Here is a 16584-nt window from a genome sequence, read left to right as displayed (position 1 = left end):
TTGGAGTGGAACACACCATCTCTCTACACCCCATACCCAATTTGTAGGCCTAATGCAGCGTAGTTTCCAACAACTACTAAACGAGAGCATGAAGATTGAAGCTCAGGAAAGGCAACCTGGAGAACACCTTGGAGTGGAACACACCATCTCTCTACACCCCATACCCAATTTGTAGGCCTAATGCAGCGTAGTTTCCAACAACTACTAAACGAGAGCATGAAGATCGAAGCAATGGAGAGGAAACCTGGGGAACACCTTGGAGTGGAACACACCATCTCTCTACACCCCATACCCAATTTGTAGGCCTAATGCAGCGTAGTTTCCAACAACTACTAAACGAGAGCATGAAGATTGAAGCAATGGAGAGGAAACCTTGGGAACACCTTGGAGTGGAACACACCATCTCTCTACACCCCATACCCAATTTGTAGGCCTAATGCAGCGTAGTTTCCAACAACTACTAAACGAGAGCATGAAGATCGAAGCTCAGGAAAGGCAACCTGGAGAACACCTTGGAGTGGAACACACCATCTCTCTGCACCCCATACCCAATTTGTAGGCCTAATGCAGCGTAGTTTCCAACAACTACTAAACGAGAGCATGAAGATTGAAGCAATGGAGAGGAAACCTTGGGAACACCTTGGAGTGGAACACACCATCTCTCTACACCCCATACCCAATTTGTAGGCCTAATGCAGCATAGTTTCCAACAACTACTAAACGAGAGCATGAAGATTGAAGCTCAGGAAAGGCAACCTGGAGAACACCTTGGAGTGGAACACACCATCTCTCTACACCCCATACCCAATTTGTAGGCCTAATGCAGCGTAGTTTCCAACAACTACTAAACGAGAGCATGAAGATTGAAGCTCAGGAAAGGCAACCTGGAGAACACCTTGGAGTGGAACACACCATCTCTCTACACCCCATACCCAATTTGTAGGCCTAATGCAGCGTAGTTTCCAACAACTACTAAACGAGAGCATGAAGATTGAAGCAATGGAGAGGAAACCTGGGGCACACCTTGGGGAGGCAGACACCGTTAGTAGGCCCTACCAAAGTTGTGCACCCAATGCAGTTTTAAAATTCCTAGAGGCTGAAAACAAGACTATTGACGCTCAGCTTTTTTCAAAGGAACACAGCTGAATTGAGTGGCGCAGACAGACACAGGTAGTAGGACTCAAACCAAAAATGTGGCTCACTGCAGCAGAAAAAAGTTACAGGGGTACACAAGCTGCAGTGCTCTGGGCAGTGGAGGACAATTTCAATAGTGAACCGCAGACAGACTTTGTACGCCTACTATTAAAAAAAGGATGCTCTATGCAATTATAAATTGGTTCTAGGGGTACACGGGCAGCAGTGGTGTGGTCAGTGGAGGCCTAGTGGAAGGAGTGACCGCAGACAGGCATCGAAGGCCTAAAATAATAACACATGGCTGTAGGCAATTTTAAATTGGTTCCAGGGGTACACGGGCAGCAGTGGCCTGGTCAGTGTAGTAGTAGTAGAAAGAACGGACCGCAGACAGGCATCGAAGGCCTAAAATAACAAAATTGGGCTGGCTGTAGGCAATTTTAAATTGGTTCCAGGGGTACACGGGCAGCAGTGGTGTGGTCAGTGGAGGCATATTGTAAGGAGTGACCGCAGACAGGCATCGAAGGCCTAAAATAATAACACATGGCTGTAGGCAATTTTAAATTGGTTCCAGGGGTACACGGGCAGCAGTGGTGTGGTCAGTGGAGGCCTAGTGGAAGGAGTGACCACAGACAGGCATCGAAGGCCTAAAATAAAAAAATTGGGCTGGCTGTAGGCAATTTTAAATTGGTTCCAGGGGTACACGGGCAGCAGTGGTGTGGTCAGTGGAGGCCTAGTGGAAGGAGTGACCGCAGACAGGCATCGAAGGCCTAAAATAAAAAAATTGGGCTGGCTGTAGGCAATTTTAAATTGGTTCCAGGGGTACACGGGCAGCAGTGGTGTGGTCAGTGGAGGCCTAGTGGAAGGAGTGACCGCAGACAGGCATCGAAGGCCTAAAATAATAACACATGGCTGTAGGCAATTTTAAATTGGTTCCAGGGGTACACGGGCAGCAGTGGCCTGGTCAGTGTAGTAGTAGTAGAAAGAACGGACCGCAGACAGGCATCGAAGGCCTAAAATAAAAAAATTGGGCTGGCTGTAGGCAATTTTAAATTGGTTCCAGGGGTACACGGGCAGCAGTGGTGTGGTCAGTGGAGGCCTAGTGGAAGGACTGACCGCAGACAGGCATCGAAGGCCTAAAATAATAACACATGGCTGTAGGCAATTTTAAATTGGTTCCAGGGGTACAAGGGCAGCAGTGGCCTGGTCAGTGTAGTAGTAGTAGAAAGAATGGACCGCAGACAGGCATCGAAGGCCTAAAATAAAAAAATTGGGCTGGCTGTAGGCAATTTTAAATTGGTTCCAGGGGTACACGGGCAGCAGTGGTGTGGTCAGTGGAGGCATAGTGGAAGGAGTGACCGCAGACAGGCTTCGAAGGCCTAACATAACAAAAATGTCAATACAATGGTATTGTCAGTGGCAGGCATTGAAGGATGTCAGCGCATAGACTAAACATTGGTGGAGCTGTGAGATAATTTTGCAAGTGGTAGAGCACTGTTTGAGCTGGGGGGGGGAACTGTCTTGTGGCCGGCGGTACAGGCCCAGGGCCCCTCATATTACAACGGTGTGTCTGACGTTGGGTGCGCACCACCACCGCCAGAGACACTTTATTGTACTAGGAGGGACCCAGTGGCAGTGCCGTCGACCAAAAGCGGGCACACCCACCTCTTCAGACAAACAGCACTCTCACGGGTGCTGTCGCCAAGTGTCGATACCACGGCCCCGTGTGGGGAGTTTGGCCATTTAGTGAGGTGTAAACATGTCGTATGCTGGACAATCAGGTGCAGAAAATTACGAGATTGGAAAAGGCATTCAGAATAGTCCACAGGCAAGACCTTTTCATAGGAAAGCTAGGTGTCAGCCGGGCAAGGTGGGGCAAAAGATTTCGAAATCCAGTTGTGGTTCATTTTAATGAAGGTTAGATCATCTACATTTTGGGTAGCCAGACGAGTCCTTTTTTCTGTTAGTATTGAACCTGCAGCACTGAATACTCTTTCTGATAGGACACTAGCTGCCGGGCAAGCAAGCTCCTGCAATGCATATTCTGCCAATTCTGGCCAGGTGTCTAATTTTGATGCCCAGTAATCAAATGGGAATGACGGTTGAGGGAGAACATCGATAAGGGATGAAAAATAGTTTGTAACCATACTGGACAAATGTTGTCTTCTGTCACTTTGAATTGATGCTGCAGTACCTGTCCTGTCTGCGGTCATAGCAAAATCACTCCACAACCTGGTCAGAAAACCCCTCTGTCCAATGCCACTTCTGATGTGTGCACCCCTAACACTCCTGGTCTGCTGCCCCCTGGAGCTCGTGTGAGAACGATCATGGGCGCTGTGTGCTGGGAATGCCTGAAGCAAACGGTCAACAAGAGTTGATTGTTTTGTTGCTAATATTAGTTCCAAGTTCTCATGTGGCACAACCTGGTCAGAAAACCCCTCTGGCCAACGCCACTTCTGATTTCTGCCCCTCTAACTCCTCTGGTCTGCTGGCCCCTGCAGCTCGTGTGAGAACGATCACGGGCGCTGTGTGCAGGGAATGCCAGAAGCAAACGGTCAACAAGAGTTGATTGTTTGGTTGCTAATATTAGTTCCAAGTTCTCATGTGGCATTATATTTTGCAATTTGCCTTCATAGCGAGGATCAAGGAGGCAGGCCAACCAGTAATCGTCATCGTTCATCATTTTAGTTATGCGTGTGTCCCTTTTGAGGATACGTAAGGCATAATCCGCCATGTGGGCCAAAGTTCCAGTTCTAAAATCTGCGGTTGTGCTTGGTTGAGGGGCAGTTTCAGGCAAATCCACGTCACTTGTGTCCCTCAAAAAACCAGAACCCGGCCTTGCCGCGCCACCAATTTCCAGTGGCCCCGGAAAAGCTTCCTCATTAAAAATATAATCATCCCCATCATCCTCCTCGTTCTCCTCCTCCTCTTCGCCCGCTAACTCGTCCTGTACACTGCCCTGGCCAGACAATGACTGACTGTCATCAAGGCTTTCCTCTTCCTCAGCTGCAGACGCCTGATCCTTTATGTGCGTCAAACTTTGCATCAGCAGACGCATTAGGGGGATGCTCATGCTTATTATGGCGTTGTCTGCACTAACCAGCCGTGTGCATTCCTCAAAACACTGAAGGACTTGACACATGTCTTGAATCTTCGACCACTGCACACCTGACAACTCCATGTCTGCCATCCTACTGCCTGCCCGTGTATGTGTATCCTCCCACAAAAACATAACAGCCCGCCTCTGTTCGCATAGTCTCTGAAGCATGTGCAGTGTTGAGTTCCACCTTGTTGCAACGTCTTTGATTAGGCGATGCTGGGGAAGGTTCAAAGAACGCTGATAGGTCTGCATACGGCTGGAGTGTACGGGCGAACGGCGGATATGTGAGCAAAGTCCACGCACTTTGAGGAGCAGGTCGGATAACCCCGGATAACTTTTCAGGAAGCACTGCACCACCAGCTTTAAGGTGTGAGCCAGGCAAGGAATGTGTTTCAGTTGGGAATGGGAGATGGCAGCCATGAAATTCCTTCCGTTATCACTCACTACCTTGCCTGCCTCAAAATCTACAGTGCCCAGCCACGACTGCGTTTCTTTCTGCAAGAACTCGGACAGAACTTCCACGGTGTGTCTGTTGTCGCCCAAACACTTCATAGCCAATACAACCTGCTGACGTTTGCCAGTAGCTGCCCCATAATGGGAGACCTGGTGTGCAACAGTGGCAGCTGCGGATGGAGTGGTTGTGCGACTGCGGTCTGTGGACGAGCTCTAGCTTCTGCAAGAGGACGAAGAGGAGGAGGAGGGGGTGCGAACGGCTACAGCCAACTGTTTCCTAGACCGTGGGCTAGGCAGAACTGTCCCAAACTTGCTGTCCCCTGTGGACCCTGCATCCACAACATTCACCCAGTGTGCCGTGATGGGCACGTAACGTCCCTGGCCATGCCTACTGGTCCATGCATCTGTTGTCAGGTGCACCTTTGTGCTCACAGATTGCCTGAGTGCATGGACGATGCGCTCTTTAACATGCTGGTGGAGGGCTGGGATGGCTTTTCTGGAAAAAAAGTGTCGACTGGGTAGCTCGTAGCGTGGTACAGCGTAGTCCATCAGGGCTTTGAAAGCTTCGCTTTCAACTAACCGGTAGGGCATCATCTCTAACGAGATTAGTCTAGCTATGTGGGCGTTCAAACCCTGTGTACGCGGATGCGAGGCTAAGTACTTCCTTTTTCTAACCATAGTCTCATGTAGGGTGAGCTGGACTGGAGAGCTGGAGATCGTGGAACTAGCGGGGGTGCCGGTGGACATGGCAGACTGAGAGACGGTGGGAGATGGTATTGTTGCCGCCGGTGCCCTAGATGCAGTGTTTCCTACTACGAAACTGGTGATTCCCTGACCCTGACTGCTTTGGCCTGGCAAAGAAACCTGCACAGATACTGCAGGTGGTGCGGAAAATGGTGGCCCTACACTGCCGGAAGGGATGTTGCGTTGCTGACTAGCTTCATTGGCCGAGGGTGCTACAACCTTAAGGGACGTTTGGTAGTTAGTCCAGGCTTGCAAATGCATGGTGGTTAAATATCTATGCATGCAACTTGTATAGAGACTTTTCAGATTCTGTACTCTGCTTAAGGTAGTTGAACATTTTTGACAGATGACTTTGCGCTGATCAATTGGATGTTGTTTAAAAAAATGCCAGACTGCACTCTTTCTAGCATCGGATACCTTTTCAGGCATTGCAGATTGAGCTTTAACCGGATGGCCACGCTGTCCTCCAACAGGTTTTGGCTTTGCCACGCGTTTTGGGCAAGATACGGGCCCGGCAGATGGAACCTCTTGCGATGTTGATGCCTGCTGCGGCCCCTCCTCCTCCGCTTCAGAACAGCTGCCGCCTGCACCCTGTTCCCCCAATGGCTGCCAATCGGGGTCAAGAACTGGGTCATCTATTACCTCTTCTTGTAGCTCGTGTGCAACTTCGTCTGTGTCACCGTGTCGGTCGGTGGTATAGCGTTCGTGATGGGGCAACATAGTCTCATCAGGGTCTGATTCTTGATCATTACCCTGCGAGGGCAATGTTGTGGTCTGAGTCAAAGGACCAGCATAGTAGTCTGGCTGTGGCTGTGCATCAGTGCACTCCATGTCAGATTCAACTTGTAATGGGCATGGACTGTTAACTGCTTCACTTTCTAAGCCAGGGACGGTATGTGTAAAGAGCTCCATGGAGTAACCCGTTGTGTCGCCTGCTGCATTCTTCTCTGTTGTTGTTTTTGCTGAAGAGGACAAGGAAGCGACTTGTCCCTGACCGTGAACATCCACTAACGACGCGCTGCTTTGACATTTACCAGTTTCACGAGAGGAGGCAAAAGAGCTAGAGGCTGAGTCAGCAAGATAAGCCAAAACTTGCTCTTGCTGCTCCGGCTTTAAAAGCGGTTTTCCTACTCCCAGAAAAGGGAGCGTTCGAGGCCTTGTGTAGCCAGACGACGAACCTGGCTCCACAGCTCCAGACTTAGGTGCAATATTTTTTTTCCCACGACCAGCTGATGCTCCACCACTACCACTACCCTCATTACCAGCTGACAATGAACGCCCCCGACCACGACCTCTTCCACCAGACTTCCTCATTGTTTTAAAAACGTAACCAAACTAACGGTATTTGTTGCTGTCACACAACTTACACGGTGAGCTATAACTTCTGTATGATTTAGCTACCCCTTTACAGGTGAGTGAGACCACAACGAAAATCAGGCACAATGTTACACACTCTGTTGTTGGTGGCAACAAATGAGAGAGATGCCACACACGCAGGACTGTCACTGAAGCACAAATGTAAATATTAATCTCCCACTGATTTGATTTTTTTTTTTTTTTCAGGGAGACTTTAGGGAAAAAAAATAATAGAATAAAATGATTTTTTCAGGAAGAATTTAGAAACCAAATAAAATAAAATGATTTTTTCAGGGAGAATTTAGAAAACAAATAAAACAAAAAAAGGCTTTCTATGGCCCACTGAGTGAGAGATGATGCACACAGGAGTCAGGAGTGGCACACAAGCCCAGAGGCAAATATTTATCTCCCACTGATTGATGTAGTGATTTTTTCAGGTAGATTTTGGAACCCAAATCAAGCTAAAAAAATAATAGGCTTTCTATGGCCCACAATTGGAGAGAGAGAGAGAGAGAGAGAGATGGCACACCCAGGAGTCAAGACTGGCACACAAGCAGAAAGGGCAATATTAATCTCTCACTGATTTGATTTTTTTTTTTTTTTCAGGGAGACTTTAGGAAAAAAAAATAATAGAATAAAATGATTTTTTCAGGAAGAATTTAGAAACCAAATAAAATAAAATGATTTTTTCAGGGAGAATTTAGAAAACAAATAAAAGAAAAAATAGGCTTTCTATGGCCCACGGAGTGAGAGATGACGCACACAGGAGTCAGGAGTGGCACACAAGCCCAGAGGCCAATATTGTTCTCCCAATGATTGATGTAGTGATTTTTTCAGGTAGATTTTGGAACCCAAATCAAGCTAAAAAAATAATAGGCTTTCTATGGCCCACAATTGGAGAGAGAGAGAGAGATGGCACACCCAGGAGTCAAGACTGGCACACAAGCAGAAAGGGCAATATTAATCTCCCACTGATTTGATTTTTTTTTTTTTTTCCAGGGAGACTTTAGAAAAAAAAAATAATAAAAAAAAAATGATTTTTTCAGGAAGAATTTAGAAACCAAATAAAATAAAAATGATTTTTTCAGGGAGAATTTATAAAACAAATAAAACAAAAAATAGGCTTTCTATGGCCCACTGAGTGAGAGATGACGCACACAGGAGTCAGGAGTGGCACACAAGCCCAGAGGCCAATATTTATCTCCCACTGATTGATTTATTGATTTTTTCAGGTAGAATTTAGAACCCAAATCAACCAAAAACATAAATAGGCTTTCTATGGCCCACTATTTGTGAGAGAGATGGCACGCTCAGGACTGGCACACAAGCCCAGAGGCCAATATTAATCTCCCACTTTTTATTTTTTTTCAGGGAAAATTTATAAACCCAATAAAAAAAATAATAAATAGGCTTTCTATGGCCCACTATCTGAGAGAGAGAGATGGCACGCTTAGGACTGGCACACAAGCCCAAAGGCCAATATTAATCTCCCTTTTTTTTTCAGGGAGAATTTATAAAACCAAAAAATAAAAAATAAATAGGCTTTCTATGGCCCACTATTTGTGAGAGAGATGGCACGCTCAGGACTGGCACACAAGCCCAGAGGCCAATATTAATCTCCCACTTTTTTTTTTTTGTTCCAGGGAAAATTTATAAACCCAATAAAAAAAATAATAAATAGGCTTTCTATGGCCCAATATCTGAGAGAGACAGATGGCACGCTTAGGACTGGCACACAAGCCCAAAGGCCAATATTAATCTCCCACTGATTGATTTATTGATTTTTTCAGGTAGAATTTAGAACCCAAATAAAGCAAAAAAAAAAAAATAGGCTTTCTATGGCCCACTGAGTGAGTGATGATGCACACAGGAGTCAGGAGTGGCACACAAGCCCTGAGGCCAATATTTTTCTCCCACTGATTGATGTAGTGATTTTTTCAGGTAGATTTTAGAACCCAAATCAAGCAAAAAAATAAATAGGCTTTCTATGGCCCACTGACTGAGAGATGGCACACACAGGAGTCAAGAGTGGCACACAAGCCCTGAGGCCAATATTTTTCTCCCACTGATTGATGTAGTGATTTTTTCAGGTAGATTTTATAACCCAAATCAAGCAAAAAAATAAATAGGCTTTCTATGGCCCACTGAGTGAGAGATGGCACACACAGGGATGGCACTCTAGCAGAAATGTCAATCTTAATCTCCCACAAAAAAAAAAAAACAGGGAGTGTCCAACAATTACTATCTCCCTGCAGTAATCTCAGCCAGGTATGGCAGGCAGCAATAAGGAGTGGATTGATGCACAAATTAAATAAAAAGTGTGGACAAACAAAAAAGATAGCTGTGCAGAAAGGAAGGAACAAGAGGATTTGTGCTTTGAAAAAAGCAGTTGGTTTGCACAGCGGCGTACACACAGCAATGCAGCTATCAGGGAGCATTCTAGGGCAGCCCAATGAGCTACAGCGCTGAGGGGAAAAAAAAAAAATGTAGCTTCCACTGTCCCTGCACACCGAAGGTGGTGTTGGGCAGTGGAAATCGCTACAGCACAAGCGGTTTGGTGGTTAATTGACCCTGCCTAACGCTATCCCTGCTTCTGACGAAGCGGCAGCAACCTCTCCCTAAGCTCAGATCAGCAGCAGTAACATGGCGGTCGGCGGGAACGCCCCTTTATAGCCCCTGTGACGCCGCAGACAGCAAGCCAATCACTGCAATGCCCTTCTCTAAGATGGTGGGGACCAGGACCTATGTCATCACGCTGCCCACACTCTGCGTTTACCTTCATTGGCTGAGAAATGGCGCTTTTCGCGTCATTGAAACGCGACTTTGGCGCGAAAGTCGCGTACCGCATGGCCGACCCCGCACAGGGGTCGGATCGGGTTTCATGAAACCCGACTTTGCCAAAAGTCGGCGACTTTTGAAAATGAACGACCCGTTTCGCTCAACCCTAGTCACAAGCCATCAAACAAAGAAGAACTGCTTACTTTTTTGAGCCATAAGCAGTGTGAAAGACTGGTGGAAAGCATGCCAAGATGCATGAAAGCTGTGATTAAAAATCATGGTTATTCCACAAAATATTGATTTCTGAACTCTTCCTGAGTAAAAACATTAGTATTGTTGTTTCTAAATGATTATGAACTTGTTTTCTTTGCATTATTTGAGGTCTGAAAGCACTGTTGTTTTTTAATTTTGATGATTTCTCATTATTATTGCTTGGAAATTCAAAGACATGTTGTCAGAAGTTTATAGACTAAAAGAACAATTTATGTTTTACTCAAAAATATACCTATAAAGAGAAAAATCAGACAAACTGAACATTTTGCAGTGGTCTCTTAATTTTTGCCAGAGCTGTATATATATATAACAGCACCAACCTGACAGTGTCTGTAGTTACTGCTGAAAGGCTCGCTTTAAGTATCAGGCCTAATTTGACATGTTTTTAGGTATTTTCATCGTCACATTCCAGGAGCAATGGTAATAAGTGCTTGTGTTTTGAGGCATGATATTGTATTTTTTGTAGCACCTTTGATTAACACTTTATGGGAAGAAGAAATAAAACCGCAATTCTGCTGTTGCTTTTTAACATTATAAATGTTAGACTTTTCTTTTACTGCACAAATAAAGTGTCAGCCTAAGGCCGGAGTCACACCTGCGAGAAACACGTCCGTGTCTCGCATGTGACAAGCAAGCTCTGGCGCCGGCACTTCAGAGTGGAGCGTGCAGCTCCATATGTTGCTATGCGGCCGCACGCTCTGCTCCACTGTGCCGGCGCCAGAGCTTGCTTGTCACATGCGAGACACGGACGTGTTTCTCGCAGGTGTGACTCCGGCCTAATTCTGTGGGGCAGCTCGACCATGGCAATACCAATTTTGGCACAATAAATATTCTTTATAAAAATGTGTGTATTTTTGTAACGCCACACGCAGAGTCATATGTTACACATTTGTCCATTCTCTGGAGCTATATAAGGGACTCATTTTTTGTGGGACAACATGAATCATTCACTGGTACCATTTTGGAGTAGATATGACTTTTTGAACACTTTTTATTCCAATTTTTGGAGGAAGGGTGAGAAAGGTTGTTTCTTTTTAGTAGTTTTTGTAGCAATTAAAAGGGCAGGATAAATAAAGATACAGTTTATTCCATTGGCATACAATTTATAAAAAAAATTAAAATTATTTTTCCACAAGAAAATGTGTTAATCATATTCAGAGAGCCATAACTTTTTAATTTTTTTGCGTACAGAGCTACACCATGTTCCAAATTATTATGCAAATTATATTTTTCTCGGATTTTTCTAAATAGTCGGTGCAAATGACAGTCAGTCTAATAAAAGTCATCACATCATTTTTAAGTAGTTTTCCTTCACCTGGAAAACTAATTATCACATGTGTTTAAGATTGATTTCAGTGATCCATTGACCCCTGAGACACAATACCATCCATGTGTTTATTTGAAAAACAAAACAATTAAATCTGTATGACACTTAAATCCAATGTGCATAATAATTTGGAACATGGTGTATATGCAGGCTTGTTTTCAATGTTACCATTTTGAGATCCATATGACTCCGGATTAATTTTTAATTTCATTTTATGTGTGGCAAAATGAACAAAACTGGCAATTTTGGCACAGTTTTTGGTATTTAGATTTGCAGCATTCACTGTGTGGAATAAATAACTATATTGTTTTATTGTGCTGGTCATTACGATTGGGGTAATAAGAGATATGTCTTTTCTTAACATTTGCTCTTTATTAGATTAAGCAAGTTTTTAATCAGAAAAATACGATTTTTTTTACTTTTTTTAAGCATTTAAACATTTTAAAGTAATGTTTTACAATATCCATCAATCCTACAAGCAGACTTGAAAATGTGATACTTTGATCTCAGAGATAATATATTGTACTACACATATAGTACACTGTATTATTTAGCCTGTCATTTTTGTACTTAAAGGCAGCCTGAAACATCGTGTCTTTGAAATAAGAGAATAAACTTTGATCAATTATAGAAAAGAGGCCAAAGTTGGACGGCCATTTTTAATAGCAACCATTGGTTCCTGTGATTCTACTGAGGGGAACAGACAAAGAGACAGAGGGAGCAATCTCCTTTTGTAAGGGTGCTTTCACATTGCATCTGCACCTGTTCAGTGGCCCCATTGGAGCATTGTCAGTACTCTGTACTAGCTCAATTAATTCCTTACATTTGCAGTCAGTAACAACTGTGACATGTAAGAAGATTAAGGGTGCTTTCACATTGTGTTGTGTCCCCGTCGGTGCCTACGTACAAAATCCATCACAAAATGGGGTTTGGACGTATGCACCAACGGGGCCATATACTTCAATAGTGACGGCAGAGTGAACACATACTCTGCTGTGCATAATTTTCGGGAGTGTAGGCCTGCAGGAGGTAGACACTCAGGCGTAGTAGACTGCGACTGAGTGTCAACCTCCTGTACAGGGAAGTACCCAGAATCACTTCCTGTGTAAGTACACTCTCGAAAATAATGCATGTCAGAGCGCACGCTCGCTCAGTCTGCATCATTACAGTCTGTGGTTCACACATTGTGTTTTTGATGCATTTTATTCTCAGGCAAAACCTTGGCAGTGAAGAAGCAACATCAAAAAAGCAGGTTTGCTGATCGTTTGCCATGTTTTTTGCTTTGCTTTTGCTGCATTTTTGGTGCTTTTTTTTTACTGCGTTTTTGATTAAAAAGATACAGAGTGGTGACAGTGCTCATTCCCCATAGCTGTGTTTGTACTAGCAATGAAAAATGAGCATAGATAGGAGGGGTTGTCCCATTATCATCATTATCATGATGAAAGCTAAATATTAACTGCCTATTCCCATTCTAATGTAAAGTTGCACATCCATTAAGACATGAGAAGACAATGCAGTGTTGGGATGTGGTCAGATGATTTTTAAACCAGATGATTTCTAACTAACTAATATACAGATTAGTTCTAAACAGATTAGATCTCATCCAGGAGGAAAACTATCCCATACTAGCCAAACCAGACACCCAGACAGTTATTTTGGGTCCTTGAGCCTGGCCACTACAAAGCTGGCAAGAGGCAGTGACTAGTTGGAGTATTGAATAGAGAAAAAAATGGTGTGCACTAGGAATAAAATAGCGAGGTGCTGGTGTAGAGGACTGGATAGTCCTATTACATGCAAGATCAATTTACACCGCACATTTAACCACCCAGGGAGGCCCATCGTGGCCTCCACCGACTCCATCTTTTCACCTCTTTCGGTTTTCCTGGAAAAAATCATGACACCCCTTATCAAGGCCACGATGGGCCTCCCCGGGGGATTACTGAGGGATTTGTGAATTTTAGGTAGGATGTAAAAAACAGGGATAATGGGATGAGGATTTTTGAGATAGGTTGCTGTTTTGGTGTCTATGGATCTATTGTCCAGGTATGAAGTGAGGAGGTCTTGTATTAGTTGGGTAATTCTAGGGATGGGGTCCCTAGAAATGACCTTATAGGTATCCATGTCAGATAGTTGCCGGAGTACCTCGTTGTGATATAGAGACCGGTCCATCACGACAGTGGCGCCCCCTTTGTCAGCTGACTTTATGATTATATCCCTATTGGATCGTAGAGCCATGAGTGCCTGTTTCTCATCCAGGGTAAGGTTAGTATGAGTAGGAAAAAAAACAAGTTTTGGCTGGTGTGTAAGAGACGTAATGTCATGATCAATGAGTGAAATTAAGGTTTCAGCTGCATGGTAAGAGTGTGGGGGTGAAAAGGTGCTGAGGTTGCGTAGACCCAGAGAAGAGATAGACAATTCAGTTACATTTTCAGTAGTAGTTGAAGTATTGGGTACAGCATTTTGGTACAGGGGCCGCTGCTGTACCCAATACTTCAACTACTACTGAAAAGGTAACTGAATTGTCTATCTCTTCTCTGGGTCTACGCAACACTAGCACGAGAAGGCCTCCGAACATAAAAGACCGGATTGTCAGGGCAGACGTGGTAGTGCACGCTTGGAATCTACTCAACAACTTCTCATCACACGTCGCCATGGCACGTTCCCATGTCTTAATTGTGCCGCCTGCTCCAATGTAATCAGGTCTGACAGTGTCACACATCCCAGGACCGGTAAGTCCTTTCCCATTCGAAGTATTTTCACTTGCGAATCCAATTTCGTAATTTACGTAATTAAATGCCCATGTGACCTCCTCTACGTCGGAGAGACAATACAACATGTATGAGATCGTATCGCAAGTCATAAATCCACAAAAAGATGTGGCAAAACGTGGCTCCCCTTGCCTGACCACTTTACTGCAGCTAGACATACAGTAGCGCAACTTAAATTTCATATTATCGAACAGGTACCACGACCCAGACGTGGGGGTAACCACATTAAGCTTCTGTAGTCAAGAGAAACTTATTGGATTTATACTCTTGATACCTTGACGTCATAGGGCTTGAATAGAGAAATAGACTGGTTAATGTAATCATTTTACTGATTATTTCCCTTTTTCTTTCCCTCCTCCTAGACCCGTTGATCACGATGGTGAGTCAAATATATACTTTTCATTATGACTACCCTCCTCTTCTAGGTTTTTTTGTTTTTTGTTTTTGTTTTTGGTCTTTATTATTTACGTCCTTTTGGTTTTCTTTTGTCTTCATTTTATTTTTTACTTTTTTTCCCCCTCTATACTCCCAAGGCTCCGTGGTTTTCACCTCTTATACGTTTTTGTTTCCTTCCACCATTTTTATATTTCATTTATTTTTCTATTTTTATTTTTTATTTTTAATCATGTCAACATTTCTTTGTTACCTTGTTGCCATCCTGCCTCTTTTTGTATAACATTTTTTTATCTTCAGCTATATTTAAGGGTTACTCTGTGTATGTCCATTAGACCATTACATGTACCCAACACGCTCTTTTACTTTTACCCAGGTTCCTATGGGATCCTTACTTAAATACATTACAAGTCTTACAGTATATCTAGGGGCTAGTTGACACACAGGACTGCGCAGGCGCTACTACTGTCACCCCATGTATCACATTCCAGCACCTAGCTGCGCTCCCTCCTTATTTTAGTGCCCGCGCATGCGCACATTGCTATGCGTCTGATGCAGCGGGACCTCCGGTACCGGGTGATGCACTTCCGGTGCTGCGGATCCCGTGGTGCTTATATACCAGGGCTAGGATGCCCTACACAATGTGCCTTATCCAGCAAGGCGCGGGAGCGCCGCTTGTACTCCAGCTCTGCCAGGTAATCCCCTGTTCTACCACTGCTTACATTCTTCTACCTAGATCCTAGACTACATACATTTTAACTTGATATTAACCACAGAGGTATGGCAATCCACTGGCAGCTTTGCTAAACACCTTGTATTCCCCACAGAAACCCCATACATTTCTAAGGCACAGGAGCGCCGCTTGTACTCCAGCTCTGCCAGGTAACCCTCTGTCCCACCACTGTATACGTTCTTCAATTTGTGCCCTAGACTACATACATTTTAAACCTATATATTAAACACATATTTTTTCTGCCCCATACCGGGACAAGCCAACCTATGTACCGCTATCATGCTTTATATAAGGTAATTTCCTCAAGCCTTTAAGTATTAGATATGACCCTATATTGGCAATCCTACTAACACCTTTTATTCCCCACAGACACCCCACATTTTGCAAAGAGATTATTTGTGCAACATACTTTTATTCACCTTGCTAAGGTAAACCACATTTATCATAATACATCAGTTACCCTACCAGGTCTCTCGCCTTGGGGATATGCATCTTCTTGGGACCCTAGTCATCTTGCTCTCCTACTGTATCTTATATTCTATAACCTTATACTGGACCATGCCCTCGATTGTTACTACTCTTCCTTTGTCCGGAATCCGATTAATGTCTAGTATGTGCTATGCAACTGACGTATATTTTTTCTTTTTTCCCCGGGTCTCATTCATATGTGCTACACTGTTGTATACTGTATTTATTATGTATATTTTCTTTATTTTTGCTTATATGTATTTTGTCTTTTCCAGCAACCACATGACAAAGACTCGGGAAGAGTCGAAACATTGTCAGTTTGACTTCTGGTCGCCTACTGCATTGTTGAATACTATGTTTGTAGCACTTTCATAAATTATAAGTTTGTCACAATATATATCCCCAGAGTGTGCAGTGTATTAAATTTATCTTAGTTGGAGTAATAGACAGTTGAGTGGAAGGAAAAAGTGTGGTAGAAAAAGGTGCAGTAGCAACAGTGAAAACCGCAGACTTGAAAGGATTGTTACGAAAAGGCCATTCAAAAATTTGCAGGAGATTCACAGTTAGTGGACTGCTGCTTGAGTCATTGCTTCAAGAGCCACCACACACAGACGTATCCAGGACATACAAGTGTCGCATTCCTTGTGTCAAGCCACTCATGACCAATAGACAATGCCAGAAGTATCTTACCTAGGCCAAGGTGAAAAATAACTGGACTGTTGCTCAGTGGTCCAAGGTGTTGTTTTCAGATTACAGTAAATTTTGCATTTCATTTGGAAATCAAGGTCCCAGAGTTTGGATGAAGAGTGGAGAAGCACACAATCCAACCTGCTTGAGGTCATCTGCTGGTGTAGGTCCACTGTGTTTTATCAAGACCAAAGTCAGTGCAGCCTTCTAGCAGGAAATTTAAGAGCACTTCATGCTTCCCTCCGCCAACAAGCTTTTTGGATATGGAAATTTCATTCTCCAGCAGGACTTGTCACCTGTCCACACTGCCAAAAGTACCAATACCTGGTTTAAAACAACAGTATCACTGTGCTTGATTGGGCAGTAAACTCGC

This window comes from Ranitomeya imitator, chromosome 4, assembly GCF_032444005.1.
Source record: "Ranitomeya imitator isolate aRanImi1 chromosome 4, aRanImi1.pri, whole genome shotgun sequence".
NCBI lineage: Eukaryota > Metazoa > Chordata > Amphibia > Anura > Dendrobatidae > Ranitomeya > Ranitomeya imitator.
This window is presented reverse-complemented; position numbering follows the sequence as displayed.